This window comes from Chiloscyllium punctatum, chromosome 52, assembly GCF_047496795.1.
Source record: "Chiloscyllium punctatum isolate Juve2018m chromosome 52, sChiPun1.3, whole genome shotgun sequence".
Classification (NCBI taxonomy): domain Eukaryota; kingdom Metazoa; phylum Chordata; class Chondrichthyes; order Orectolobiformes; family Hemiscylliidae; genus Chiloscyllium; species Chiloscyllium punctatum.
The window spans coordinates 42,907,335-42,918,834 of NC_092790.1; the positions used below are offsets into that span (position 1 = coordinate 42,907,335).

At 43.5% G+C, this 11,500-nt stretch overlaps 1 non-coding gene across 1 annotated transcript; it reads left to right on the top strand.

The window, feature by feature from the left end:
• Positions 1-999: 999 nt before the first annotated feature.
• On the top strand, positions 1,000-1,081 carry trnas-gcu (transfer RNA serine (anticodon GCU)). Its single transcript has one exon. It is a non-coding gene; the product is annotated as a tRNA-Ser (tRNA).
• The last annotated feature ends 10,419 nt before the right edge of the window (positions 1,082-11,500 follow it).

Here is an 11,500-nt window from a genome sequence, read left to right on the forward strand (position 1 = left end):
CATTGTAAAGATCGATAGATTGATGAAATGTACAATTTCATCTTTCGCCTTCACTAACCCATGAGCTTTTTATTTGTTTTGCATCTGTAGTAATCTTAAAATCTTCATCTTGAACAGACTCAATGACAGATCTCCTTTGTGTCTCTGGCATCAAATTTCAAAATATAAACCCCCTCTGAATTCTTCCACCGCAGTCCGCTGTTTGGGGAGTGTTCCTGTTGTGGGATATGCACTTCCCCGTGTGTCACGTGCTGCTCCCAGCATGCGCTCTGGCACTGCACTCATTTTCCTTCTGACACTTGCTCACTGTGTTGCTGTGATCAAACAGTGACTTGGTGTCGCACAGCCCAGGAAAATGAGACAGCTCAAGGTTTTTGCATTGTTGCCTTCAATTGTCAGTTTAGCCATATTTTGGATTTTGAAATTGTCTGTTCTGTACACAAGTGCGTGTCAAAAACATCTGAGCGGAACTTAGGTGTTCCAAATAATAACATTGAGCACTATGCACTCTCCTCCAGTCTGGAAAACAATTCCTCACAGGCAATGTAATAGACAATAGACAGCAGGTGCAGGAGTAGGCCATTCTGCCCTTCGAGCCAGCACCACCATTCATTATGATCATGGCTGAACATCCTCAATCTGTATCCTGTTCCTGCCTTATCCCCATAACCCTTGATTCCACTATCCTTAAGAGCTCTCTCCAACTCTTTATTGAAAGAAAACCTCCTGCTGTCTCGGGTTCTTCATTCCGTTGACTTCAAATCTTCACAGAATTCAACAGACCTTGTTATATATTCATTTCCTCATATTTGTTCAGATCACTGTGTGCATTGTGTGACAGTGGGAGTGCACTTGCCCCACAACCCAGGGGCCAGACCATCGTCTTTGATCCGTACTGTGTTATTTTTCATTTCACCAACACCAGCGAGAAATATCTGCTGCTCTGCCTAATTTACGTAATTCAATTGTTCATAAGGTCATAGCTTTCGCCACTGCTATGACGAGGTGTCTGAGAGGTTAAGGCGATGAACTGCTAATCCATTGTGCTCTGCACGCGTGGGTTCGAATCCCACTCTCGTCGCTGCCATCAACGGCTGTCAGTTGTGTTGCTTTCAGTTGATCACAGCTGTCCAATTGAAACTCCGATGTCCAGTTTGTATGCATTGACGCTATGACAAAATCTCAAAGAATAGTTTGAGCCTGTTGACTAAACTGCTTTGTAATGTTGGTTGCATTGGGATAATGAATAAAAACTCGATTTTCTTTTTCAAGTCAAGTTGCTGTGAACGTTTTTTTCGGATGAAAGACATCCAGGAAAATCAAATACCGCGAGCTGCGAAGTGCATGTTTATGCAAAGGAATTCTTAATGAACGTTTTGTCAGATGAAATCTGGAGGAGGTTGAGAAGAAGTAATTCATCCTGGTGAGAAGAGCACAGTGAGACAGCACAAAATAATGGAGATATTTCAAAGGGGCAGGGCGTGGGTGTAGGGGCACTGAGAACTGGCTGTAAATGCGCAGTGGAGAATTGCCGATGTGGTTCCGTGCATGGGCACAGAGAGACTTGCACATTGGTCTCTCCCTCGCCCCTTGCTCTCGCCGTTGATGAATGCTGGACATAAGGCACAGATAAACACAAGATGTGGGAAGCAAACTCCCTCTCGTTGTGCACACACTGGATGCATCACATTGAACTATGAACAACTGGAGAAATCAGCATGTTACCTTTCGGGAGTGAAACTAAACTGTGGATCAATAACCGCAGATTCATGCAACATAAACATGAAAAATGATTTAAAATGTAGGGTGTAGGTTTGATCGCTGAGGTGTACGTTTGATATCCAGACGTTCCATTACTTGGCAAGGTAACATCATCAGCAGTAGTGACCTCCAAGTGAAGTGAAGCTGTTGTCCCCTGCTTTCTATTTTTACCTTTCTCCTCTGTGGGGTTCCTGGGGTTTGTGGTGATGTCATTTCCTGTTCATTTTCTGAGGGCTTGATAGATGGTATCTAGATCTATGTGTTTGTTTATGGCATTGTGGTTGGAGTGTTAGGCCTCTAGGAATTCTCTGGCGTGTCTTTGCTTAGCCTGTCCCAGGATAGATGTGTTGTCCCAGTCGAAATGGTGGTATTTTTAGTCCATGTGTAGGGCTACGAGAGAGAGAAGGTCGTGTCTTTTTATGGCTAGCTGGTGTTCGTATATCCTGGTGGCTAACTTTCTTCCTGTTGTCTTACGTCGTGTTTGTGGCAGTCCGTGCATGGAATTTTGTGTATGACATTGGTTTTACCCATGGGTTGTCCTGGGTCTTTTAGGTTTGTTAGTTTTTGTTTGAGAGTGTTGGTGGGTTTGTGTGCTACTGGGATTCCGAGGGGTCTTAGTCGTCTGGCTGTCATTTCTGAAACTTCTTTGATGTATGGTAAGGTGGTTAGGGTTTCTGGCTGTGTTTGGTCTGCTTGTCGTGGTTTGTTCTTGAGGAATCTGCGCACTGTATTTTTTGAGGAACTGTTCTTCTCGAATACGTTGTATAGGTGGTTCTCCTCTGTTTTCCGAAGTTCGTCTGTGCTGCAGTGTGTGGTGGCTCGTTGGAATAGTGTTCTGATATAGCTTTGTTTGTGTGTGTTGGGATGGTTGCTGGTGTAGTTAAGTATTTGGTCAGTGTTTGTCGGTTTTCTGTATACGCAGGTTTGTAGTTCTCCGTTGTCCTTTCTTTCTACTGTGACGTTCAGGAATGCGAGTTTGTTGTCGGTTTCTTCCTCCTTGGTGAACCTTATGCCTCTGAGGGTGTTGTTGATTATGTTAAATGTCTTTACTATCTTGTTTCGTTTTGTGATGACAAAGGTGTCATCCACGTAGCGGACCCACATTTTTGGTTTGATTGTTGGTCGGGCTGTTTGTTCGAGTCTTTGCGTTACCGCTTCTGCTATGAGGCCTGATAGTGGAGATACTATGGGTGTACCGTTGGTTTGTTTGTAGACGATGTTGTTGAACGTGAAGTGGGTGGTGAGGCAGAAGTCCACTAGCTTCACGATGTTTTCCTTGGTAATGTGATTGATGGTGGTTGATGTGTGTTTGATGGTCTCTTCTAAAAGTGTGGTTAGTGTTTCCTTTGCAAGGTCGATGTTGGTGAAGGTGAACAGTGCTGTTATGTCGAATGAGATCATTGCTTCCTCTTCCTCCACCTTGGTGTTTTTAGGAATTCTTGGGTGGAGTGGAATGAGTGCTGTGACTCTTCTATGAGGTATTTCAGACTTGCGTGTAGTTCTTTGGCCAGTCTGTAAGTTGGTGCTCCGGGTAATGAGACTATGTGTCTGAGCGGGGCTCCTGGTTTATGGATTTTTGGTAGTCCGATTGGACTTATGCAACACATTGATCCTGGGACAGTCTAAGCAAAGACATGCCAGAGAATTCCGAAAGGCATGGCACTCCAACCACAATGCCATAAACAAACACATAGATCTAAATGCCATCTATCAACCCCGCAGAAACGAACAGGAAATGACATCACCACAAACCCAAGGAAGCCCATCCAGGAGAAAGATATAAATAGAAAGCAAGACACAACAGCTTCACTTGGAGCTCGCCACTGATGATGTTACCTAGCCAGGTAATGAAACCTCTGGATATCAAACCGACAGCTCAGCGAGCATACCGACACCATAAACCTCAAACTGAGCTACAAACCTTCACAAACCTTGCGATTTAAAGTGTCTTTATGCGCATATCATTCATAGACTTTTCGTTATAAGACCCGTCTGGTTGAAAGAAGAAGACACCACATTTCAAGATGGATGACAACGTTACCAATTTTGTTTAGAAACTGGGATCTATTTGATCATTTTACACAGTGAACAAGTTCATTTTAAATAATGCAAACCACATTCTCTCATCTGGAATAAAAGTGTGATTTCAATATAAACATTGTCCTTGTTCAGTCGCAGTTACTCTACATGAAAAATAGGATGTAATGTTTATTAAGCATACATCAATTAGCACCATTATCTTACTTCGGATTGACTGCAGTATGCACATGCTAAATAAGGTTTAAGAAAGAATGACTTTTGTAAATAATGATTCGGTGGTGACTAAAAATAATATTAGGTTCTCATGATGCGGGTATTCCACCAATGGCTCCAGTGGTAGAAATGTTCAGTGGGCAGTATTTCTATGATGGTATAGATATATTTGAGGTGCCAGGGATGGGAGCTCCCACTTTATCTGGAGCAGCGTCTTTTGACGAGGACCAGGGAGCATTGTGACATCAGGCTGGGAGTTCCAACCACACATGGAGCAGCTTCTATTGACATGGAGCAGTAGGGAGCATTGGGACATCCGAATGCAAGATCTAACCTCATTTGGAGCAGCTTCAGTTGGCATGGAGCAGGAAGCTTTGCAAGATCCATCTGGGAGCTCCACTCTCACCTGGATCAGCTTTTAATGACATGTAACAGCAGGGAGCATTGGGACATCAGAGTGATAGATCCAACCTCAACTGGACTGCTTCTATTGACAGGGAGGAGGGAACATTGGGACATCAGACTAGGAGCTCCAACCTCACAAGGACCAGCGTGTAATGACATGTAGCCGCTGGGCGCATTGGGACATCAGAGTGGTAGGTCTAACCTGAACTACACTACTTCTACTGACATGGAGCAGGGAGCATTGGGACATCAGACTGGGAGCTCCAACTTCAAGTAGAGCCGCTTCTATTGACATGGAGCAGCAAGGAGCATTGGAACGTCAGGTTGGGAGCTCCAACATCACCTGGAACAGCTTGTATTTACATGGAAGAGGAGGGAGGATTGGGACATTAGGCTTCGGGAAAAGATATTCAACTGTTTTAATCTAAAGTAAAATATGTTTCAACACCTCAGATGTTAATTGATTTATGAGGAATCTTTCCCGGAAAAATAATTAATTATTTAGATTGTAAAGACAACTCCTGCAAATATTCAACTCAGGAAAACGCATTGGTACAGAGAGAAAAAGGAGTGATGTTTCATGTCTTTGTCTTTTCTTTTCTGGAAGACTCTGGACTGGATTACATCACCGGAAGGACGTTTTCACTCATTTCCTGCAAGTACGGACAGGTCATTAACGTAATCTTAAACTGAAAATTAATGGGAATATGCGATGTTATGATTAGGCTGGAGTTTACCTCAAATTATGGTGAAAACGTAGCAAACTCAGTTGCAATTCCCTTGATCAGCAGTGACCTCATTGATTGGCTGATCAGATTGTGAATGGTCGTTTTTTTGAGGACAATTTGAAGTAAATCAATGATGGTGATTATCTTGGTTCTTTGTTCACCTTGTGACTCTTACTGCTGTTGCTCATGTCCTTGTTAACACCACAGCTCTGCAGGGTGTAAAATCTCAGCTATGCATTCGGCCAGTGGTACAACCATTCGTATAGCTGGCTACGGATCAGGCGGTTGTAAGTTCAACTTTTACTTTGCGCAAGCGCATTGTGGAGATTCATCACACATCCGACCTAATCATTTTTGTTCTGCTGAGGTGGGTAATATTTGAAATTTTCATCTCCACGAACGAAAATTCTTTCACTGTCTTCGACCAGTTAAACATTACCAAAAGCTATCAGAGTAAAAATCACACAGCACCAGATTGTATTGAACAGACGTATTTGGAAGCACCAGTGTTCCATGCACTGCTTCTTCAACAGGTGTTTGACAACTGTTGGAATCTAAAATGGCTTTGTGTGATTATTAAATGTATCCACCCCAGTCCAACACCAACAACTCCATGTCATGGATACCGTCGACACCACGAACGGTCGGTTAAAGTCCAGATGATCTTCCAAAAGATCGCGCATATTGACACAAACACCAAGTTTCTGCAGTAAAACACCCACCTGATGAAGGAGCGGCTCTCCGAAAGCTAGTGCTTCCAAATAAACCTGCTGGACTCTGCCCTGATATTGTGAATTTTTTAACTTTGTCTACTCAACTCAAACACTGGCACTTCCATATCATAGACACCATCAGTCATGTCCCACCGTTGTCAGAGTAGGCAATCCTGGAATAGCCCATTACATTGCACATGGGTACGTTTCGTTTTCAGAAACCAACGCACACAATCGCTGCAGCTCCTGTGTATGAAAAGACAGAAAAGAAATAGCTGAGACTCAGTTTTGACAATATTTTGAAACTCTTTGGGAAGTGGAATCAGAGGAGAATGAAGGATTAACTGTCCGACTGTGCAGAGAGAGGGAAGGCACTTTTCCCTTATTTGTAGAGCTCGGGTATTGACTGATCTAACAAGAAGTCCTGATTTTCTGAACGGTAATGAAACCCAGGCCACTCAGTTAAAGCGCTGAATACGAACCACTAGACCACCAGGGATGAGGGCAGAAGCAGTTGCACCGTTTCATTATAACACAGTTTTTGGCAATACGTCACTGTAGATATGTTTACCCTCAAAAATTATTGAATTATGGAGTGTTTACAGCACAGAACTGGGTCCCTTCATCTCGTTTCCCAGCACTTGGTCTGTAACCTTGTAAACCCTGACGTTTCACCCGAATGCTAATTTCTCTGGAAAGTTTTAATCTCGTTAAACACAATAAATGGGATTAAAGTTTGAGATGGGAACTGAACCCCATTATTACCCATAGACTGAAGCACGCAGACACATTTCCCCAAGTGTGACACAGGCCTCGGGAGAAAACAAGCAGAAAGTAAGATTTCACCGACTTGTCTGATGTTGTCCCATTTCAGAGTTAAACACCAATGTCTGGTTACAGCAAAGAAAGGAAGCATTCAGCCTCTCCCGTCCCAGTGTTCCTTGCCCATTGTTTCCCCATAACTCTGTAGTTTATACTGCCTCACCTCGTTCTTTCTGCCAAACTTGATCACTGCTCACGCCCGCTATTTCCTGTCCTGACGAAGGTTTGCCTCAAGTTCTTGGAATGAAAAACAGGAATGGCCTATTTCAAGCACTTTTCTAGTTCACAAGGCCAATGTTATCACCACTGAGCAAGCACAGTGCCAGCTCAGAGAGAAGGTTTCATCCTTTAGAAACTGAAATGCAAAGATGATTGGATATCCTCAGTATTGTAAACCAACCAACAAGACCGGAATAGGGCCGAGGGAACCCCGCACAGGAGGATGGGAGAATAGAATGGCGAATCTCATGGTGTCCAGGGTGATGTTAACAGAAATATTCCCTGTTAGTATCGTGATGAGGATTCAGTGATTTCACTGTCATGGCTTGTTAAAGGTTAACGTTTACAGTTATCAACATGAAATACTGCCTGATATTTCGAAGCAGAATGATGTGCAGCAGACAGAAACGTTTCCCTGCATGACCTAATAAGAGAGCTCAGAAGAGCCAGGAGCAGACATGAGAGCCAGGAGGAAACATTAGATGTTGTTGGCGGATAGGATCAGGGTTAACCCTAAGGCTTTCCACAGGTATGTCAGGAATAAAAGAATGACGAGAGTTAAAGTAGGGCCAATCAATAATAATAGTGGGAAGTTGTGTGTGGAGTCAGAGGAGACATGGGAAACACTAAATAAATATTTTTCGACAGTGTTCATTATATAAAATGAAAATGTTGGCGAGGAAGATACCGAGATACTTACATCTCGACTCGAAGAGATTGAGGTTCACAAGGAAGAGGTATTAAAAATACTGTAGAGTGTGAAAATAGACAAGTCCTCTGGGCCAGATGGGATCTATCCTAGAATCCTCTGGGAAGCAAATGAAAAGATTGCCGAGCCTGTGCCATTGATCTAGAAATCATCATATTCTACAGGAATAGTGCCTGAGGACTGGAGGATTGCAAATGTGGTTCCCTTGTTAAAGAAGGGTAGGAGAGACAACCCTGGTAATTACAGACCAGTGAGTCTCACTTCAGTCGTTGGTAAAGCATTGGAAAAGATTATAAGAGATAGGATTTATAATCATCTAGAAAAGAATAATCTGGTCAGGGACAGTCAGCACGGTTTTGTAAAGAGTAGGTCGTGCCTAACGAATCTTATGAATTTTTTGACAAAGTGACCAAACAGGTGGATGAGAGTAAGCAGGTTGATGTTCTGTATATGGATTTCAGCAAGGTGTTCGATAAGGCTCCCACAGTACGCTATTATACAAAATGCGGAGGAATGGGATTGTGGGAGACATAGCAGTTTGAATCAGTAATTGGCTCTCTCAAAGAAAACAGAGTGTTGTAGTTGATGCAACATGTTCATCTTGGTGTCCAGTTAATAGCAGCGTTCCACAAGGTTCGATGTTGGGTCCACTGCTATTCGTCATTTTTATAAATAACCTGGCTTACAAGAGTGTGTTAGTAAATTTGCGGACAACATATGGTCGGTGGAGTTGTGGATAGTGACGAAGGATGTAGTAGGTTGCAGAGAGACATAGATAGGATGCAGAGCTGGGCTGAGAGGTGGCAAATTGAGTTTAATGTGGACATGTGTGCCGTGATACACTTTGGACGGAGTAATCGGAATGCAAAGTACTGGGCTAATGGTAAGATTCTTGGGAGTGCAGATGAGCAGATAGATCTCGGTGTCCATGTACACAGATCCCTGAAAGTTGCCACCCAGATTGACAGGGTTGTCAAGAAGGAAAACAGTGTTTTGGCCTTTATTAATAGAGGAATTGAGTTCTGGAATCAGAAGGTTATGCTGAAGCTGTACAAAGATCTGGTACGGCCACATTTGAAGTATTATCAACAGCTCTGGTCACCGCATTATAAGAAGGATGTTGACGCTTTGGAAAGGGTGCAGAGGGGAATTTCTAGCATGTTGCCTGGTATGGAAGGAATGTATTACGAGGAAAGACTGAGGGCCTTGAGGTTGTCCTCGTTGGAGAGAAGACTGAGAGGTGACTTAATAGAGACATACAAGATAATCAGAGGTTTAGATAGGGTGGATAGGGAGAGTCTTTTTCCAAGTATGGGGATGGCAAACACGAGGGTCACAACTTTAAAGTGAGGGGAGAAAGGTATAAGACAGGTGTCAGGGGTAGTTTCTTTACTCAGAGAGTAATTAGGGCATGGAATGCTTTGCCTGTAACAGTGGTAGATTCGCCAAGATTAAATGCATTTAAGTCGTCATTGGAGAGGCATATGGACGTATATGGAATAGTTTAGATGGGATGGGCTTCAGATTAGTATGACAGGGCGGCGCAACATCGAGGGCCGAAGGGTCTGTACTGCGCTGTAGTGTTCTATGTTCTATATGCTACAATTCCACATCAGCAATTTAATCGGCAATTGCCTGACGTTCAATCAGGTAAAAACAATGACTGCAGATGCTGAAAAACAAATACTGGATTAGTGGTGCTGGAAGAGCACAGCAGTTCAGGCAGCATCCAACGAGCAGCGAAATCGACGTTTCGGGCAAAAGCCCTTCATCAGCAATAAAGGCAATGAGCCTGAAGCATGGAGAGATAAGCTAGAGGAGAGTGGGGGTGGGGAGAGAGTAGCATAGAGTACAATGGGTGAGTGGGGGAGGAGATGAAGGTGATAGGTCAAGGAGGAGAGGGTGGAGTGGATAGATGGAAAAGAGGATAGGCAGGTCGGACAAGTCAAGGAGACAGTAACTGAGCTGGAAGTTTGAAACTAGGATGAGGTGGGGGAAGGGGAAATGAGGAAACTGGTGAAGTCCACATTGATGCCCTGGGGTTGAAGTGTTTCGAGGTGGAAGATGAGGCGTTCTTCCTCCAGGCATCTGGTGGTGTGGGAGCGGCGGTGAAGGAGGCCCAGGACCTCCATGTCCTCGGCAGAGTGGGAGGGGGAGTTGAAATGTTGGGTCACGGGGCGGTTTGGTTGATTGGTGCGGGTGTCTCGGAGATGTTCCCTAAAGCGCTCTGCTAGGAGGCGCCCGTTCAATCAGTTTAAAACAAGAACGGAGGGGGCGTCAGGAAAACGGAAGGGGAATAGTGGTTTGTGAGAGTTAACTACATGCCTCGTGGAGCCAGGTTCAATGTAGACACTGAATATGGGTTTCCTGTTTACCTTGGTATACTGATCACTACAGATCAATGACCCAATATTGTCTGCCCTTTATGTGTTGTTCTTTGTACATTTCACCTCGGTTCAGTGCTCCGGGGGACCACACTTTTTAACATTTGGCACATTTTACTCAGGTCGGTTTTGCAGCTTCATATTAAGGCCAACAATTTTAGGAACAAATAATCACCATTCAGACCACCAAGTCTGTTCCGCTATTGAATGGTTTCATATCTGATCTGATAACCTTGAACTGCACTTTCTTGTCTTTCGCCATAATGTTTGATGTCTTCGCTGTTTGAATATCTACCGCTCTCAGCCTCATTACACCTAATGACACTTCTTGAACAGCCTTCTGCTACAAGAAAGTCCACTGATCCAGAACTGTCTGAGAGAATAAATGCTTCTGCATCTCTATTTTAATTGTGGGATCCGCATTCTTATACGAAGTTTAAAATTGCACGACACCAGGTCATAGTCCAACAGGTTTAATGGAAGCAATAAAATTTGGAGAGCTGCTCCTTCATCAGGTGGCTGTGGAGTACACAGTGGTAAGGTACAGAATTTATAGCGAAAGGTTACAGTGTAATGTCACTGAAATTATACATTGGAAAAATACCTTGATTGATTGTTAAGTCTTCCATCTGTTGAAATGACTATGTTAGGTTCATTTCTTTCTTATGTAAATCGAAAGACTTTCTTTTAACAGTTACATTCTCAGGTGGACTTTACTAATTAGTGTCAGCACAGATAACATGTTGACAGTGTTAGTCCCTGTGTGCCGCGCCCATGCCATAATGTTTAGACTGACACTCATCTGAAAAAAAACAACACGCTGCAGGCAACGATGCCTTAAAACATGGTACATCGGTAAAGCTGAGCAAAGACTACAACAACGGAATGGGCGCTGCACATCAATCAACAGACAGGTTGAGCACTTCAGTGATCCAGGACATTCGACCTCGGATCTTCGGGTGACAATCCTCCAAGGCGGTCTTCGGAACAGGCAGCAGCTAAAAGTGCCCCCACAGAGACTGATAGCGCGCACACACACACACACACACACACACACACATATATATACGTCTGTGGGGTGAATTTGTACTTGCAGATTTACATTGTACTTTGCACAATAACTGCATGAATCCATGTAAGTCTCTGGTAACTCATTTTTATAAATTAGAATCAGTCTAAACATTATGGAACAGACAGCAGCAGAGGGGGGCAGACACCAGTTGTTAAACTTCACCTGAGAATGAAACTTTCAAATAAAAAAAATTGCACTTTACATATGAAAGAAGTGAAGCTCACATTGTCATTCTCACAGATCAGAGACTTAGCAAACAATCAAGTTATTTTTCAATGTACAATTTCAGTTACGACACTATCCGAGTGAATCTCTCCTGCAACGTTCCCAGTGCGATCTCATCCCTGGACAATTCTAGCACTGAGCTGAATGAACATATTTCTATTCTGTATCAGCATCGGGGGTGGCTCTGCAGCATTTATTGCCTTCCGGTT